This window comes from Chiloscyllium plagiosum, unplaced genomic scaffold (genome assembly GCF_037043375.1).
Source record: "Chiloscyllium plagiosum isolate Xiang-an unplaced genomic scaffold, Cpla_swu_hap1 HiC_scaffold_23, whole genome shotgun sequence".
NCBI classification, from domain to species: Eukaryota; Metazoa; Chordata; class Chondrichthyes; order Orectolobiformes; family Hemiscylliidae; genus Chiloscyllium; species Chiloscyllium plagiosum.
The window spans coordinates 14732820-14751200 of record NW_028270161.1 but is presented as its reverse complement, the minus strand read 5'-3'; positions in this window follow the sequence as shown (position 1 = coordinate 14751200).

Below are 18381 nucleotides of genomic sequence, written 5' to 3'. Positions count from 1 at the left end.
TGCCCGCTACCGGTAAGTAATTTTAAAACAAACTGTCTTACCTTAGCTGCTGCTCGCACTCAAAGTTTTGGATGGCCTCTGACCTAACTCTGCAAAGCAACCTGTGCCCCAAATCCCTTTTTATGATGGAAATCTATCAATCTCAGTTTGAAAGGATCTAACATCAACTGCCAACTGTAGAGGAGATGTCCAAAATTCTTCCACCTTTTGTGTGTAGAAGTGGATCCTCTTTACACACTTGAAAGGTCTGGCTCTGTTTGTTTGCATCTAATCCCAGGTACACCATCACCTTACCTTCTCCCTTCTAAACCACCCACAAACCAACATAAACTGTTTCTCTCTGTTGACTCTACCTGTTGACACAAATATCTAAAAACATTGACTGAACAACCTTTCAAATTCCAGGGAGTTTGAACCAAAATAGTGCAATCCCTTCTCTTAGTTTAACTTTTGGAATCCAAGTGTCATTCTAGGAGACAGATTGCGATTTTACAATTGGCAAATTATGATTTCAAATCCCACTTCCAGCACTTGGCAGTTCAAGTGTTCAGCTAAACAATTCTTAAATGTTTTAGGAGTTATTGACTTTTCCATTGTTTTAGGCAATGAGTTCCAGATATTCACAGTGTTCTGAGTCAACCTCTGTGGCAGTAGGATTGTGCTGGGATGGAGGGGTGGAATGAGGGCTCCTCTGACATGCTTCCCCATTATCTATCAGGCAGCTCTCCTCCCCCTTCACTCCTTACCAGCCTGCCTCCCTGAGGCAGGGAAAATCCTGAGGTACGATTCAAACTGCTAGCAGGTTGACAAAAATAGCAAGGAAGGATGGGACAGCAGATGGATGTCCAAAAAAAAAGGTAGCTTGGACTAATTTCATCATCATGCACAGAGACTAGGTTGAAGGGACTTGGACACCATCTCTTTTTTCCATCTGAGGGTCAGATACTGAGAGCCTGAGGTTTTTTGACTGTTGCTCCTTTTGATTGCCATTCTCACCAGGAGTGGCCATTTCTATTGCCTAAGAAATCAAGCAGGAGAGTGCACAATGAATAGAAGCCACACCTCCTGGAATCGAGAACAAAGATGGCGGTTCCCTGTTAGGACCCCCAGCCTGTGCCGAGTTAGGTTAACTCAGCAAACTCAATGCCATCCCCAGCTCAGTTTATAACACTCTCACTGCTTAAACTCAGTGGCTGTGGCTTCAAACCTCATTATGGAGGTCTAAGCACAAAATCAAAGTGACACTTCAGTGCCATACTGAGGGAGAGCAGCAATGTTGGAGGAGACATTATACCAAGGCCCTGTCAGCCATCTCAAGTGGACGTAATGATTTCATAATAATAGATCTGCAGATGCTGTAAATTAGAGATAAAAATATTTCTAGAAAGGGTCACTCGACCCGAAATTCAAATTCTGATTTCTCTCCTCAGATGCTACCAGACCTGCTGAGCTTTTCCAACAATTTCTACTTTGATGACGATTCCATAACTATTCAAAGACATACCGGGGAATGCTCCCTGGTGCCTCAGTCAATATTTATGTCTCAACTAACACCATTAAAATGTGATCATCATCACATTTCAGATGCGGGAGTTCAATTGCGTAAAATAGTTGCTCCTTTTCATTGCAATGCAACTGTGACTACACGTTAGTCCATCAGCCATGATTTGAATGGCAGAGTGGACTCGATGGGCCGAATGGCCTTACTTCCACTCATATTTCTTATGGTCTTAACATGGGCTGTGATGTGCTTTCAGACCTAAGACTGTGAAAGGTGCTACATAAATGTAAGTTATCTTGGTGTTGCCAAGGAAACAACCAATGGACCCTTTCTCCCAGGACTGATTAGTCACTACTAAATTGACCATCCAAAGCAGATTTCAATAGAGACACGAAACATCATTCTGATGAACAGGAAATATATTGACTCTGTTACTTACTGATTTACTTTTCACTGCATTGTGGTGGCTCACTTATGGGTTTTTTTGCTTCCTTTAATTGGACACTGAGATAGAATCTTCAGAGCAGAAGATAGAGACTGTTTGTTTACTCCCAGATGAGATGCAAATTGTTTTTAATTATTTTAAAAGTAATTATAAATGTAATTGTAGCATGAACTTAATTATGGTCTTGAGCACGACTAGACACATAAAGCATGGTTAATGTGAACAACCTGCCTTCCCAGTATTAATGCAAATCAATTCTGGTTTATCCCATTTAAATGCATGATGAGTGAATATTTTTAACTGTGGTTCTGGAGACAGCGGCTTATGCTGTGAAAGGGGTAGAACAGGCATCAGTGGTATCAAATAATTGCTCATTGGAAGGTAAATTGAATGTTAGCATTTAAGGGCGGTTGGTGTGCAAATATACAGGCTGCTGGTGAGCACATGCCTAGAATATTGCACATCACTTTCCTCTCATTAGAGGCCTGCATTGCAGGCAATTCATCAAGTGTCCATTAAGTTGATTCCTGAGATGGAAAGGTTGTCTTATAGGAGGACGTTTGCTCCTATTTGGAGCTGGAGAGAGTGAGAGGGATGTGATCTCTTTCAAACATGTACAATTCTGGGGGTTACAGCAAAATTCTGTGGACGGTGGAAATCTGAATCAAACACAGGGAACATTGGAAACACTCAGCAGGTCTGGCAGCAGCAGTGGAGAGAGAAAGAGAGTTAACGTTTCAAGTCTGATTTGTCTCTTGCTCAGAAGAAGAGAAGGACTTCAGAAAATCTGAAGAAAAGTCAAACTGGACATGAAATGTTAACTTTATCTCTCTCTCCCTGACCAGCTAAAATTCTGAGGGGTCTTGACAGGATAGATATACAGGAGATGGTTCCAATGGAGTTGTCTCTCATTTGCAGGGAGGGTGCGGGAGAGGGGGGAGACACATTTTCAGAATCGCTTATTTAAGACGGAATTGAAGAATTCCTTCTTTTAGAGAATTGAGAGTCCCACAGAGCAGTAGCGGCTAAGTCATTGGAGGCAGAAGTAGGTGAATGAATTATGGGGGATGTCAAGAATTATGGGAGACAAGCAGGAAATTCGAGTTGAACTTGAAATCAGATCAGCCAAAAATGAACAGAAAATGCTGGAAAAACTGAGCAGGTCTGTGGAGACAGAAAAACACAGGATTCTTCCTCCAGATTTAAAATGTTAACTCTGTTTCTCTGTCCACAGATGCTACCAGACCTGCTGAATTACTCCAGCAACCTTTCTGTTTTTATTTCACATTTCCAGCATCTGCAAAGTTTTGTTTTTAATGGAGCCAGTCATGATCTTACTGAATGGAGCAGCAGGGAATAGTCTGCTCCTACATCTTATTTTCTTCTAGATTCCTCCAATCCTGATCTTTTATAGAATCCCTACATTGTGGAAGCAGGCCTTTCAGCCCATCGAGTCAAAGCCAACCCTCCGAAGAGCATCCCATCCTGACTCACCCCCTACCCAATCCCTGTAACCCTGCTGTTCCCATAGTTAACACACCGAGCCTGCACATCTCTAGATACTATGGGGCAATTATCATGGCCAATCCACCAACCCCACACATCTTCGGACTGTGGGAAGAAACCGGATGACCTGGAGGAAGCCCAAGCAGACAATGTGCAAACTCCAGGCAGCCAGTCATCTGAGGCTGGAGCCGGACCTGGGGCTCTGGCACTCTGAGGCAGCCATGCTAACCACTGAGCCACTGTGCCACTCCCTTAGCAGCGATTCGATCCCACATTTACAGAGGGCAATGGATCAGCAGTCTATCACCTTAACCTTCTTGTCACCTTGTCACGTGACGTTTGTTTTAATCACTCCAGCACTGGTACTCATAATTTCAGCTGCTTAGGCCTGAACCTCTGCAATTCCCTCCCTCAAGCTCTCCAGTTCCATGTCTCTTTTACTTCCTGTCATTCAGTCTGTAAAACCTGTCCTGTTATCCCAGGTTATATGGCCTAACATTACATATTTCATTTGATAATGCTCTGGTAAAGCACTCTGAGTCCTTTTATACTGTATTAAGGGTGCTATGCAAAGGCAGGTTTCTGCTGGGCACACAGTTTGCTTCCATCAGTCGGTCCTTGCCTGTTCCACAATCTCACCCTTCTCCAGGTGAAGAAACTACAGAGGAATATTGACACAAACAACTTTTTCTTTCTACTCAGGCATAAGTGTTTTATTGTACTGCACGCTTTAGGGTCCAAGTCTGAAATCTTCAAGTCTAGCTGTGATGTAAACTATATTTCTGAGGCTGCTTGACTGAGTAAAGCAAAAGTGACGTATTAATGTCACATTTACCCCTCAAGCTGTGAAACAGGATCAATGCCAGTAATTAAAGTGCCCTGTTGTGAGCTATGAGCTGACATAGCCACTTGTATCATGGTTAATAGACCATAGAACATATGTGAATTATACATTCACTGAGCCTGCTGGTGAACTGTGGGCTTCATTCGAGCTGAAAGTCTGGAGCATGACAAAACAACCAAAAGGGAAAGAATCTGTCAGAAATGAGAGTTCCAATTCTTCTTCATCTAAATGATGCCCAGTGAACATTGTGCTAAGATTAGATTTTGTTTAATTTCAGCAAAGACAATTAACTTTAGACAACTCTTACCCTACCCAAAGATTCAAGGGGGAAGTGACTCATTTTTGCCATGGATACTGGAAAAGCTTGATTCAAGAAATCTGAATTTATAAGACCCATCTTCAGATCCAATGCAGCTACAGAGGGAGGCAAGTGCGAAGGCCGTCTGGAGTTCTCCGGGATTTAACCCAATTTTATCAGTGCCTTTTGGGGCTGCTATGCAATCCCAGCTACGCCTCCATGGAATATTGTTTCACCCATTCCACTCTATAACTCCATGTCATTTATCCGTGCACCCAGTAATCCCAAAGCGAAAACCTCAGGAGCTTTGTAGAGATTACAAATAAGCAAAATCTGAACAATCCAACAGAATTCTCATTCACACGCTTTTGTTGCAGACAATAAACTTTCATTCATGGAGCCCATTCAAAAATTTTAAAAGCACTTCAAGTAGTGAATCAGTTGTAAAAACATGTAAAAGACAGCTAATCCTTTAACAGCCTTTTAAAACTTTCCATCAAAATGTGAACTCAGCCACCCTGCTGAGATAAGAGATTTTTGATTTTCTTCAGCTCAGCTAAACATTCATAATAGCTCAGCTGTAATTCAATATCTCAGTAAATGCCTACACCAGATGTTCTGTCAATTAATGCATTAAGCTGCTGTCTGTTATTTCATGTTTAAAGGGCTAGAAATCTAAATAGCTTCAGATAATTACACTTAAACAAATACAGAGTCATAGCGTTGCACATGGAAACAGACCCTTCGGTCCAACTCGTCCATGCCAACCAGATATCCTAAATTAACCAAGTCCCATTTGCCAGTACTTGGCCCATATCCCTCCAAACCCTTCCTATTCATATATCCATCCAGATGCCTCTTAAATGTTGTAATTGTACCAGCATCTACCACTTCCTCTGGAAGCTCTTTCCATACATGCACCACCCTCTGCATGAAAAAGTTGCCCCTTAATGTCACTATAAAATCTTTTCCCTCTCATCTTAAACTTATGCCCTCCAGTTTTGCACTCCCCTGCCCTGGGACAAAGACCTTGACTAATCACCTATCCATGCCCCTCATTTCTCTAAGGTCCCCCCTCAGCCTCCAATGCTCCAGAGAAAACAGCCCCAGCCTACTCAGCCTCTCCCTATAGCTCAAACCCTCTAACCCTGGCAACATCCATATAAATCATTTCCCAACCCTTTCAAGTTTCACAACAAATTTCCTATAACAAGGAGACCAGAATTGAATGCAGTACTCCAAAACTGGCCTAGCCAATGTCCAGTACAGACACAATATGACATCCCAACTCCTGTACTCAATGCACTGACCAATAAAGGCAAGTGTCCCAAATGCCTTCTTCATTATCCTATCTACTTTTTCTTTACATCTCCTTTATCAGTTTTTGACTGCCACAAGTGTATGTTTAGGTCTTTGGCTCAGCCAAATTGGGGTCTGTTTGTACACAGCACTAATTTCAAAGGCCTGCTTCATTCATGTAGCCACCTAAATTATGTGTGTTCAGCCCTTCTTCAAGGCAAAATGTTATTTGATGAAAACGGGTTTGGGATTTCGATATCGAGAGCGCACTGGCCAATTTTAAAGATCTCTAGAATGCGCTTGACTCCACAAAATATCTGGTCCCAAAACTTTAAAAGTGGAGTTAGACCATTCAAGGGCAATATCAGGAAGTGATCTTTCACACAATTCTCTCCTTTAAAATTGAGCCATGGGATTTTTGCAACCACCTGAGAGAGTAAAGGAGATTTTGTTTTAACATGTCATCTGAAAGCAATCATCTCATAGAGTCATAGAGATGTACAGCATGGAAGCAGACCCTTCGGTCCAACCCGTCCCAACCCAATCTAGTCCCACCTGTCAGCAGTTGGCCCATATCCCTCCAAACCCTTCCTATTCATATACCCATCCAAATGCCTCTTAAATATTGCAATTGTACCAGCCTCCACCACATCCTCTGGCAGCTCATTCCATACACGTACCACCATCTGCATGAAAAAGTTGCCCTGTAGGTCTCTTTTATATCTTTCCCCTCTCACCCTAAACCTATGTCCTCTAGTTCTGGACTCCCCCACCCCAGGGAAAAGACTTTGCCTATTTACACTATCCATGCCCCTCATAATTTTGTAAATCTCTATAAGCCTCAGCCTCCGATGCTCCAGGGAAAACAGCCCCAGCCTGTTTAGCCTCTCCCTATAGCTCAAATTCTCCAACCCTGACGACTTCCTTGTAAATCTTTTCTGAACCCTTTCAAGTTTCACAACATCTTTCCGATAGGAAGGAGACCAGAATTCTCTGACAATGCAGTACTCCTCCTGAATATCTATGTTATTTTGGACACCCTATGTTGTTACAGAGACAAACAATTTTTTTTTAAATTTCAAAAATATACTCTATCCATAATCTATATCTTTATATATAGTCACAAACACAGTTCAGTTCTGTACAGTATCATACCAAACAGGCAAGCAAACATTGGAGTTTGACTCAATCCAAACAAACTAGACTATATCATAACAGAAAACACATCGGCCCTTTCTGCAGATGGTAAAACCCAGAGATTTACAGCCAGCTATCATTCTACAGAGATATCCTCACAGCCTAAAGAGCGAAACAAAGAACAGAAATTACTGGAGAAACTCAGCCAGTCTGGTAGCATCTGTAGAGAGAAAGCAGAGTTAACGTTTCAGTTGCAGTGAAGTTTCTGAAGCAATTTTTGTTTTGTTGCTGATTTCCAGATCCGCCAGTTTGTTGATTTTATGTCAGTCAGCGTGATTCTATTGTCAGCCATTGTACAGTGTGGTCTCAAAAGGAACTTCTGTAGCAGTGTAATATATTGTGTATTGCATATTGTAAAGCATGTATTAATTTCGAAAACAATGGCCTAACAAATTCCTGTAACTGATTGACAATGGTGCCTGCTGTTAGTTTGACATGTCCTTGCCTGTTCAAAATAAAAAACAATGATTAATCTGCTCATACAATGACTTTCCTCTGTGCCAGATGGATCTCAAACCTGAACCTTCTGGCCCAGAGGTGGGAATACTACAACTGCACCACATGAGACCTACGTTTGCCCATTCAATGTCGATAACACTTTGCTCTGCAAGATGCCAGAAGTGTGCGATGTAACTTGGCATGGTGCCCTCAGCAGGACATCTAAGACCTGACTGATCTGACTGGGAGAGAACCTGGGTACATTCTTAAGCAAAAGACTGAAGTACTGAGAGATTAACTATATAAGAACTATAAAAGATGTGTAATTTGGAGTGGGCAAATTCAATTGCAAATCAGATGAGACAGAAAATAGAGAGATGAATAAAAAGATTGGAAGACAGAAAAGGAGAAAGCTAAAGACCTAAGTTTAAAAATATTACATCTCGAACAACAATTGAAACCTGAAGAATTGAGACTAATTATTTGTAATGGTTACTTTTCAGTGTTGGAGAAGTTGACTGCTTATAATGAACACATATTTTCTCCGGTGAGTTTATCATGGAGCCTCAGGAATTTTGCACTGCTCGATGTATTTGGATGTGGACCCAAACAGCAAAATGCCATATCTGCAAATTTAAGGGTGCAATAGTACATTTCTGTCAACATTATCCTGATTTCCACATTTAATCGGGGATCGATCCTTGCCTGAAGTTACTCTGGGACTTGTCCATAAATAACAAGAAACAGTATAACTAAGATTGTTACTTTGACAGTAATTCTTGGGATCATTGCATCTGTTGGTACCTATGAACAAGTGTAGTATAATATATAGTTTATCAATTTGCAAGTAAATTATTGACTGTTGCTGCATGACCACTGTGGATTACAGGTGAAACATCAAGAGGGTCCTAAAGTTTGAAATGCTGACAATGGAAGAAAAGTAAGCAATTGCAATTGCATTTATATAGATCTTGGGCCGTCCCAAATTACTTTCCAGCCAATTAACATTGCCATCTGTGTTGCATTCTAGGAAACACTGCAGCACACAGTGATGCCCTACAAATAGCAATGTGATAATGAGTAAATCACCAGCCTACGCAGACCCGCTCCAATCTCCTGTAACCACTGACAAACCCTCGATGCTACTGAAATACAATGGGTCAGTCCTGGCCTTTCCTGCAAACATTGGCACGCTCCTGGGGATTTCCTGTGAACATTAACAGATTCCCAAGAACCACGGACAGCTACCAACATACCCATAGAATGAATCCCCCTGCAGCTTATTGACAGCCTTGGGAACTACTGCAAACATTGACACACTCACGGACACTCCTTAAAAGGGCTGACACTTTCAGTGGCCTTCCGCCAACGTTGGCAGACTCCTGGGGAGACTCTGATACAGTCTTGCAACTCTTGACACACTTCCAGGAACTCTCAAACACAATATTTGTAAAGCAGTGTCAGTTCCTCAAATGATCTAATTCCATTTCTGCAGGAAGCATAGGAATAAGTGGTTTAACATTTCTTTTGTGTTCCTGAAACTGCAACATTAAATGGAACAATGTTAAATATATCAGATCTTCCAGTTACAAACAATATACCACCTCGGGTTACATAATGAGCTTTCCCATTAGAAAAGAACTTTTAAAACTCTATATTCCTCTCCTCTCTCTATCAACATCGTCATGCACCCTGACCCATCAGCCCATCAACCCACAGCCCACCATGTTTCCTGACCCTTTCAGGGACAAACATTGACTGACACTGACCAGCCCTCCCACTTTTGGGGAGGGAAGCTTGAGAACTGGCGAGCAGGAGGGTCAGGGAGTAGGAAGATGAAGAATGGGAGGGTTGGAGAGCTGGAGGCTCAGGGGAGGGACAGTCAGGGTCGAAGAGGGTCTGCTTGGGGAGATGAAAGCTTGGGAAGTGGGAGGTCAGGCAAGGAGTGTGTTGGGACAGTCATGGTCAGGGAATGGAAAGGTTCGGAAGATCAAGGGGAGGGGAGGGGTGATGGGTGAGGAGGAGGATCAATAAGCAGGATGGTTAGGAAGGAGGAGGAGGATCGGGGAAGGGGCTAGTTGGGAAGGTGGAGGGTTAGGGAGAAAGGGGCAGGGAATGGGAAAGACTGCTCTCTGACAATTGGACCCTGTATCAAACCCAGTGCGAAATAAACCTCAACCTCAATCCAAGACATTAAACACAAATGGCAACCCCATTCAAAACCACAACATTTCAATTGAAACAACTTAAAACAAGGAAACTTAAAGTAAGGCTTAGTGTGCTGTACTTTGAGTTACAGAAATAGCATGCCAGGAAACTTGCAAATTCAGGGAAACAAATGATCCTTCCAATTTTAGCTCTCACTTCTGGTTCCTGTGGACTACAGCCTGAAGCTACTGTTAATGTAAATAACTATCAGAAAGAACAAAATCAACTTGGGAGAAGACATGGGGAGTCAGGAATTAACATTGACAGTAAATTTATGAAGAATTGGAATCAGATCTGAAAGAGTTGCTTCTCAGGTTTGTCAGAATAGTAACAAAATATGGATCACTGATTTTAAAATGGCATTATTTGATTTTAATACTCCAGACCTTCATAAATTAAAATAGTTTTAAAAAGGCAAAAACTATGGTTTCAAATAGCCACAACAATCAGGCGGCCGCACAGACTAACCCAGCTTCATGGAACCAGCATGAAATTAACAAAATCGCGTGAACTGAAGTTAATGTTTAATCAGAAGGCACTGAAACACAGCCAGGGCTGAAGAAATCCTCATGTCCTGTTTCAATTGACACCTCAATGTTAGGTTTCACATTCTGATGAAATGATGTGGAGGTGCCAGTGTTGGGCTGGGGTGGACAAAGTTAAAAATCACACAACAACAGGTTATGGCCCAATGGGTTTAGTTGGAATTATAAACTTTTGGATCAGGTAGCTATGGACATATAGCAAAAGATCTTAATGTGATATATTGAACAAACCTAGATTGCTGTTAAGTCTTTCATCTTTTAGAATAGGTTGTAGGTTTTGATTTGTTAATATGTAAATCCCAGAACTTCTTTCAAGTCACATTCCTGAGATAAGTGAAGGAAGTTCTCTCTCAGCCTTTCAAGAAGGAAAAGTACCCAGTGACAGACTTATTCAGAAGAAGGATCAGAACAGTGAGAACTCAAAGGTGAGCTGTAATATTAGCTACTGCTGAAAACATGAAACATTAGTGAAATGTCAGTGGACTCAAGTTAAAATTGCACGTCTCAATGACTAAAAGCTGTATTTTCCTTTCATCATCCTTTAGAACTACACAGTATTCTTTTTTATGTCTTTCCTTCTGAAGAAGAGTCACTCGACCTGAAATGTTAACTTGATTTCTCCCCACGGATGCTGCCAGACCTGATGATTCTTACCAGCAATATCTGTTTTTGTTTTTTGATTTCCAGCGTCTGCAGTTCTTTCTGTTTTTACTATCCCTTTGTAAGTTTGTACCTGTGTACACGAGTGTTCAACATGGTGTTGTTGTTGTTTTTTTCAGGGTTAATAAAATTGCCCAAGAAAACCTTGTAACTGGATCCATAATGGTACAATAGGGAATTGGATACCTGCATTTGTATTAGAGGGCAATACAATCTTGCACTAAAAAAAAACTTTATCAACAACTGACGTTGTTGGAAAAACTCAGTGGGTCTGGCAGCACCTGTGGAGAGAAATCAGACTTAACATTTCGGGTTGAGTAACTCTTCCTCAGAACAGAAAAAAAACTTTGTTGAAGGCAAAGAAGGAGCTTTGGAAAAAAAGGAAGCAATTCACCCCCTCCTGACTTGGTTATTATAGAACCAGGAGAGCAATTATGGAAATGAACTGGAGAGAACCAAATAACACCAGCCCACTGATACACTGAGCAGTGACTCTGTCAGAATGCATATCAGGACACAGTTTACAAAACTACTGACAGCAAGATTTCAACTGATAGGATTAAAAGTTTGGGGGATAAGACTTAAGTTTCTGAACTGAAAACAAAAAGTGCTGGAGATCACAGAGGGTCAGGTAGCATCCATGGAGAGAGAGCAAGCTAATGTTTTGAGTCTAGATGACTCTTCAGAGCTGGCTTTCTCTCTGTGGATGCTGCCTGACCCACTGTGATCGCCAGCATTTTTTGTTTTTTAGTTCAATTCCAGCATCTGCGGTGATTTGCTCCTTGATTTAAATTGATATTTACAATTTCGCTACATTTTACTTAAAGATATCTCCAAATGCACTGCATAAGATTGGATCACTTTGAAAGCCAGTAAGTACAACACATGGATTGAGTCTATAGTAAGTACAGTACAGAACCAGCCCATTAAATCCGACTGGTGTGTATTCACACGCCACACAAGCTTTCTCTTAATCCTCTTCATCTCAACCTATCAGCATATCTTTCTCTTCCATTCTCCTTCATCTGTTTATCTAGCTTCTCCTTAACAATACATTCAGGTTCCATATTATGCCTTGAACATAGGAAGAAGTGCAATATTCAATAGTGAGACTTATACCAAGCTCTCAGGCGATGTGGCCATCACAGGGACAGATTTTAAGGAGCATCGTAAAGGACAAAGAGATTTAGAGAGACTTAAGGAGGGAAGCCCAGAGAGTAGGTGCCAGACAGCTGAGACACAGTCACTAAAGGGGATGTGACTAAATCCAGGAAAGTGCAAGAGGCCAGTATTGGAAGACATTGTCGAGAAAGGAGGCGTTAATGACATTTTAAATCAAGTTTTCCAATATGGTGGCCCATGGGCCAGAACAGAGTTCCAAATGATTGTTAGCATCAAATGCATGAGTGAAGCTGCACAATGGCCTATGCTTGTATTAGCTGAAAATGTGTTGCTGGAAAAGCGCAGCAGGTCAGGCAGCATCCAGGGAACAGGAGAATCGACGTTTCGGGCATAAGCCCTTCTTCAGGAATGAGGAAAGTGTGTCCAGCAGGCTAAGATAAAAGGTAGGGAGGAGGGACTTGGGGGAGGGGCGTTGGAAATGCGATAGGTGGAAAGAGGTCAAGGTGAGGGTGATAGGTCAGACTGGGGTGGGGGCGGAGAGGTCAGGCAGAAGATTGCAGGTTAGGAAGGCGGTGCTGAGTTCGATGGATTTGACTGAGACAAGGTGGGGGGAGGGGAAATGAGGAAACTGGTGAAATCCGAGTTCATCCCTTGTGGTATTAGGCCTGAGGCCTGAATATCAGGAGCTTTACTGAGTCTGCAGTGAGGAGACTGTTTGGGATGGATGTCAGCTGGGTGCGTGAGCGGGAGAGGCTTGAAGTGGGGCACAGGCACTGGTGGTGAGCTGCATGGGGGAAGAGACAGTGAGTGGAACAAACAAAAATATAAGTTAGACGCAGAAGTCAGCCCCTCGAGCCTGGTTTGCTCTTCAATGCGATCATAGCTGATTTGTTTATGCTCTGAATTCCACATCCCATCTACCCCGAGAGCATTTGATTCCTCTGCATTTTAAGAATCTTACTGCATCCATCTAGTAAATATTCAACAATATCGTCTCCACTGCCTTCTGAGATAGTCAGTTCCAAAGTCGCAGAACAGTTGGAGTTCCCCTCCTCTCTGTCCAAGATGAGCAAACCTGAATTTGTAAAGTGTGCACCCCCAACCTGCCTCCACCTAGTTCCGGAGTTACCCCACAAGAGGGAAACACCCTTTCCATGTCCGCCTTGTCAGAAACATTCAGGAACGTCATATTGATGTTCTACTGGACTTTGGTGAGGCTACGTTTAGAGTACTGTATACAATTCTGGTCACCCTGCTACAGGAGATGCTCAGAAAAGATTTACCAGGATGTTGCTGGGTCTGGACGATATGAGTTATAAGGAGAGGCTGGATAGGTTAGGACTTCTTTTCACTCGAGCATAGGAGGTGAAAGGATGACTTTATATAGGTTTATAAAATCATGAGGGGCATCAATAAGGGAAATAGCAGAGGTCTTTTTCCCTGGGATACGGGAGTTCAAAACTAGAGGGCATATAGTTAAGCTGAGAGGAGAAAGATTTCAAAGGAACCTGAGGGGCAATATGTTCACACATGGGGTAGTTTGTATGTGGAATGAACTGCCAGACGATGTGGCAGATGCAAGTACAGTTACAACATTAAAAAACATTTGAACGAGTACATGAATAGGAAAGGTTTAGCGGGATATGGGCCAAAAACAGGGAAATGGGATTAGTTTAGATTGGGAATCTTGGTCAGCATGGAGATATTGGGCTGAAGAGTCTGTTTCTGTGCTGTATGACTCTCTGACTCTATCTATACACTTTAATTACATCATCCCTCATTACTTTAGAACCCAATGGAAATAAACCCAACCCCATCCAACTTATCTTCATAAGACAACCCCATTCATTCCAGGTCTGAATTCAGTAAACCTCTCTGAGCCTTCTCCTACACATTTACATCGTTCCTCAAGTAAGGAGATTAAAACTGAACATAGTATTCGAGATGTGGTCTCGCCAATGCTCTCTATAATTGAAGCAGAGCACTTTAAGTTTTATACTCAGTTCTTCCTGTATAATGGTGTGCAACTCTATAGCCTTTTTTATTACTTGCCTTCTTTGCTCGTTAACATTTTATGACTCATGGGCTGGGACATCCAGATCCCTCAGCACCTCGGAATTCTAAAGTCTTCTGCGTTTTAGTAATATTCCGTTTTTAAATTTTTTCTGCCAAATTAAACAGCTCCGTGTTACAGCCCACCTGCCAGATTTCTTCCTATTAACTCAATGTATTTAAATCCAGGTCTGGGACTCTGCACTTGGTGTACAGGCCTCAGGGCCCTGGAGAACTGCAGCCATGACAGCAGAGTGTATCTCCTGAGCTGTCAGAATGCATGTGTGTGTGTGTGTACGTGTGTGAGAGAGACAGAGAGAGGCAGAGAGTGAGAGTGAAGGAGAGTGTGAGTGACTGAGAAGGAGGGAGTGGCAGGGAGGTGATGAGCAAGTGAGCAAGTAATTGAGGGAGTGAATAGAAATGAATGAGACGGAGGGAGTGTCTGAGAGTGTGTGAGAGAGACGGAGGGAGTGTTTGAGTGTAAGTGGGAGGAAGATTATAGGTGAGGGTGAGGGAGTGAGTATGTAAGAGATAGGGTGAGAGTGAGGGGGTGAGCGAGTGAGAGTGAGTGTGTGTGAGGGAGTGTGTGAGTGTGCAAGGGAGATGGTGAGAGGAAGGGAGTAAGTGAGTGAGAGTGAGCGAGGGAGTGTGTGAGAGGGAGGGGGTGAGAGGGATGGTGTGAGTAAGAGGGAGGTTATGGGTGAGAGTGAAGGATTGAGTGAGTCAATAGGAGAGAGTGAGAGGTAAGGAGTGTCTGAGTGTAAGTGGGAGCAAGTGTGTGGATGAGGGAGTGAGAAGGAGTGGGTGAAAGAGTGAGAGTAAAGGAGTGAGAGTGAGGGAGTTTCTGAGAGTGAGTGTTTGAGACGGAGGGAGTAAATGAGAAGGGGTGAATGCGTGAGAGGGAGGGACTGATTGAATGACAGGGGGATGAGTGAGAGGGAAGGAGTGGCTGAGAGTGAATGGGTGTTGGAGGGGAATGAATGTGTGAGAAGGAGGGTATGTCTGAGAGTCAGTATACAGCTGCAGAATGGATATTATTTCAGATTTCCAGCATCCACAGGTTTTTTTAGGCTTGGAATGACATCAGGCTCTTTCTCCCTGTTTAATGGTTCTGTGAATGTAAAAAATTCAATGGCACTTCTCAAAGGAAAGTTTTTCAAGTGCTCTCCTGATCAATCTATGCCTCGGCCAATGACTTCCAAACCAAAAACAAACTGACCATTCCCCCATCTAATTTCTGCTATATGATATCTCTGTGCACAAGCTCTGAGAGAGGTGGTTGATATGGAATATAAATAATGGGATGCACCAGTTGGGTTAAGTGCCCCTTGTCTGCATTGTCTTTTCTATGTAATGCGATGTAAACAGAAATTTTCATTCAGACTATCTTCCCACTCCTGCAATGCTATTTCTGAAGTTTCCAGTTTTATTGGACCTGAAGCATGAACTCTGTTTCTCTTCATGGATGCTGCCAGGCCTACTGAGTTTCTGTAACAATTTCTGTCATTCCAAAGTGTTAGTGTTAGCACTCCCTACATTGTGCATGCTATTGACGAGTGGCACTCAAAGATAATAACCATAAGGGGAGCTTTCCTAGCCTCATGCCTCGGCCCATTGTAGACTAATTGGTAGGGATTAATTCCCATGACTGGTCAACACGTGCCTGATTATAGTCTCACCCTACATCCAGGATGGTAGAAGGTAAATGAGTGATTCCTTCACTGAAGAGGCCTGATGGCTACAATAATCTGACTCAATCAACAATACCACCACCTGAGTGACAACAGAGAAATGTTGCAATCAACAGGATTATGATATTGCTGACGCCTTATTCTTGTGGAAGATGAAAATAAGACAAAGCCATCTTCACAAAGCATCTGGACAATGAGTGTTTCTTCACAGGGATGAGTAGTTTCCTTATTTCACCAGAAGAATGACCAGTCAGGAATGCAAAAGAAAGATCAGACATTTTTCATTGGTATCAAACCCTTTGCACGTCCCTGAATAAAATTTCAAAGATCTTCATGTACAGTGAATCACCCAGGAACAAGAACTGAAATGTAACACATCAAAATGATAGAGGCTACCTGAGCAAATGGACTGCTTGCCTGTGACAGTTCACGTACATTTTCAAGATAAAATGACATTGCAAAAGGAGTTTCAGAAGTTGTTCATCATTCTGCATATGTATTAAAAGATAGGGAATGTCTCACAGAGGGTTTCATTACATCAGCTCGTGGATTATGATTGCATTTTAGATATATTATAGGCGTATTATGTATAACTTCACAGAAAAACTTAGACGATAGACAGACGCGTCCTTCAAGTAAAGAAAACGTTAACAGCGTTATTTCAGTTTCTCCCCACACAGAGTCTATAACTCTACCCAACCTGAGCATTTACTGTGTGCATAGCCTCTAAGAGAAGTTTTTTAATGCCTGTACTTTGGATCATCGGACAGAGTAGCAGCGTTGATGTTAATGAGCAGCATCAGTAAAAGCATTGAAGCCTCTGCATTGAGGTGGGAGCCCGGTGCAGCTACTTAAACTAACAGCCTTTCTGAATCTCTCACCAGCTTTATTAATATGTCGGCCCAACCCCAGTCTCCAAGTGATCTCTGTCTTCCTAATTTTCCAGTGAAGAGTGTTTCAGAAAAAATGAACCTGTGAACATATGGGCAAACAAATTCGGATCTGAAATAGACTACTCAACCCTTCATGCCCACTCCTCTATTAAATAGGATCATGGCTGATCTAATTATGCAACTGTCCAACCTACCCTTGAGAAGCTTGCTTTTCAAAAATCTATCCAATCCACCTTAAAAGTATTCAAAACCTCTACTTTTACTATCTTTAGCGAAAAAAAGTTCCACAGATAAATGATCCTCTGAGAGAAATAAATTGTTCTCATTCTGTTTTAACTGGGCAATCCCTATTTTTACACAGTGACTCCTAGCTCTAGATTCTCCTGCAAGGGTGAACAACCTTTGCACCCCCTTGGAATGTATATGTTTCAATTCACTCATCTCTTACTCTTTTAACTTCCACAGATACAAACCTAGCCAGTCTAACCTTCCCTCACCTATTCCAAGTATTAGTCCAGTAACCCTTCTCTGAACTGTGTCCAATGGAAGTTCATGCTTTTTTAAAAGGAGACTATTATCAACCACAATACACCAGATGCAGTCTTACAATGCCAGATATACTATAACCTCCCTACTTTTCCCTTCATCATTAATGATAATGTTCTATTAGCTGTCTTAATTACTTGCTGCAGTTGCATACTAATATTTTTGATCTTTCTGCAAAAACTCTGCAATCGCTCACCATTTTCCTACCAAAGTGGACAATTTCACATGTTTCCACATTATACTCTAATTGACAATTCTTTTCCCCCTCATGTTGCCTAACTATATCCCTTTGTAGCTTCCTTATGTTCCTTGACAATTTATCTTCCGACTTATCTTTGTGCTACCTACAAATTTAGTTCCTGTGTCTTTGGTCTCTTCATCCAAGTCATTGATACAAATTGTAAAAAAGTTGAAGACCAGGCATTAATCTCTGCCACACACCATTTGTTATATGCTTCCAACCAGAAAATGACCCATTTATGCCTACTCTCTGTTTCCTGCTAGCTAGTTAATCATGAGCTATAGGAATAATCCAGAATTGTGTCTGCAGATTGTGGTCTAAAACTACAATATTGTCACTTCCCAAGCCACACAGTCTGACATAGTCCTATTATCTTTTTAATTGTGTTTTACAGGTTGACATCACAACAGGGCACTCTGCAGGATGCCATATTTGCCATCAGGATAACTGATGTTTTATTAGATATTGACTGCAGCACGTCATTCCTGCACTGGTTTTGTTACAGTTATCTCAAATCAATCCTTCAAAACTGTTATTGAAAGTATTCAACCTGTTTTCATATAAATCTCTCAATGTCCCTAAGCCAAGGAAGCATTTTTAAGTGTAGTCACTGTGTAATGTCAGAACTGCAGCTGCCAATTTACACACAGCCAACTCCCAAAAATAGTAATCTGATAATGACCAGTTCATCTGTTTTCTTGTGGCGTTGAGGGATTTAGCCAGGAAATCAGTAAAGGAATGAGACATCAGTAGAATGTAAAATGATGAGAATGTATAGTGATATAATTATTATGCCTTTGCAATTTTTGAGATGATTTGTAGCTCAGGTTATAGATCAGATTATAAATTTGCTCACTGAATGAAAGGTCTGTTTTCAAATGTTTCATCACCATGC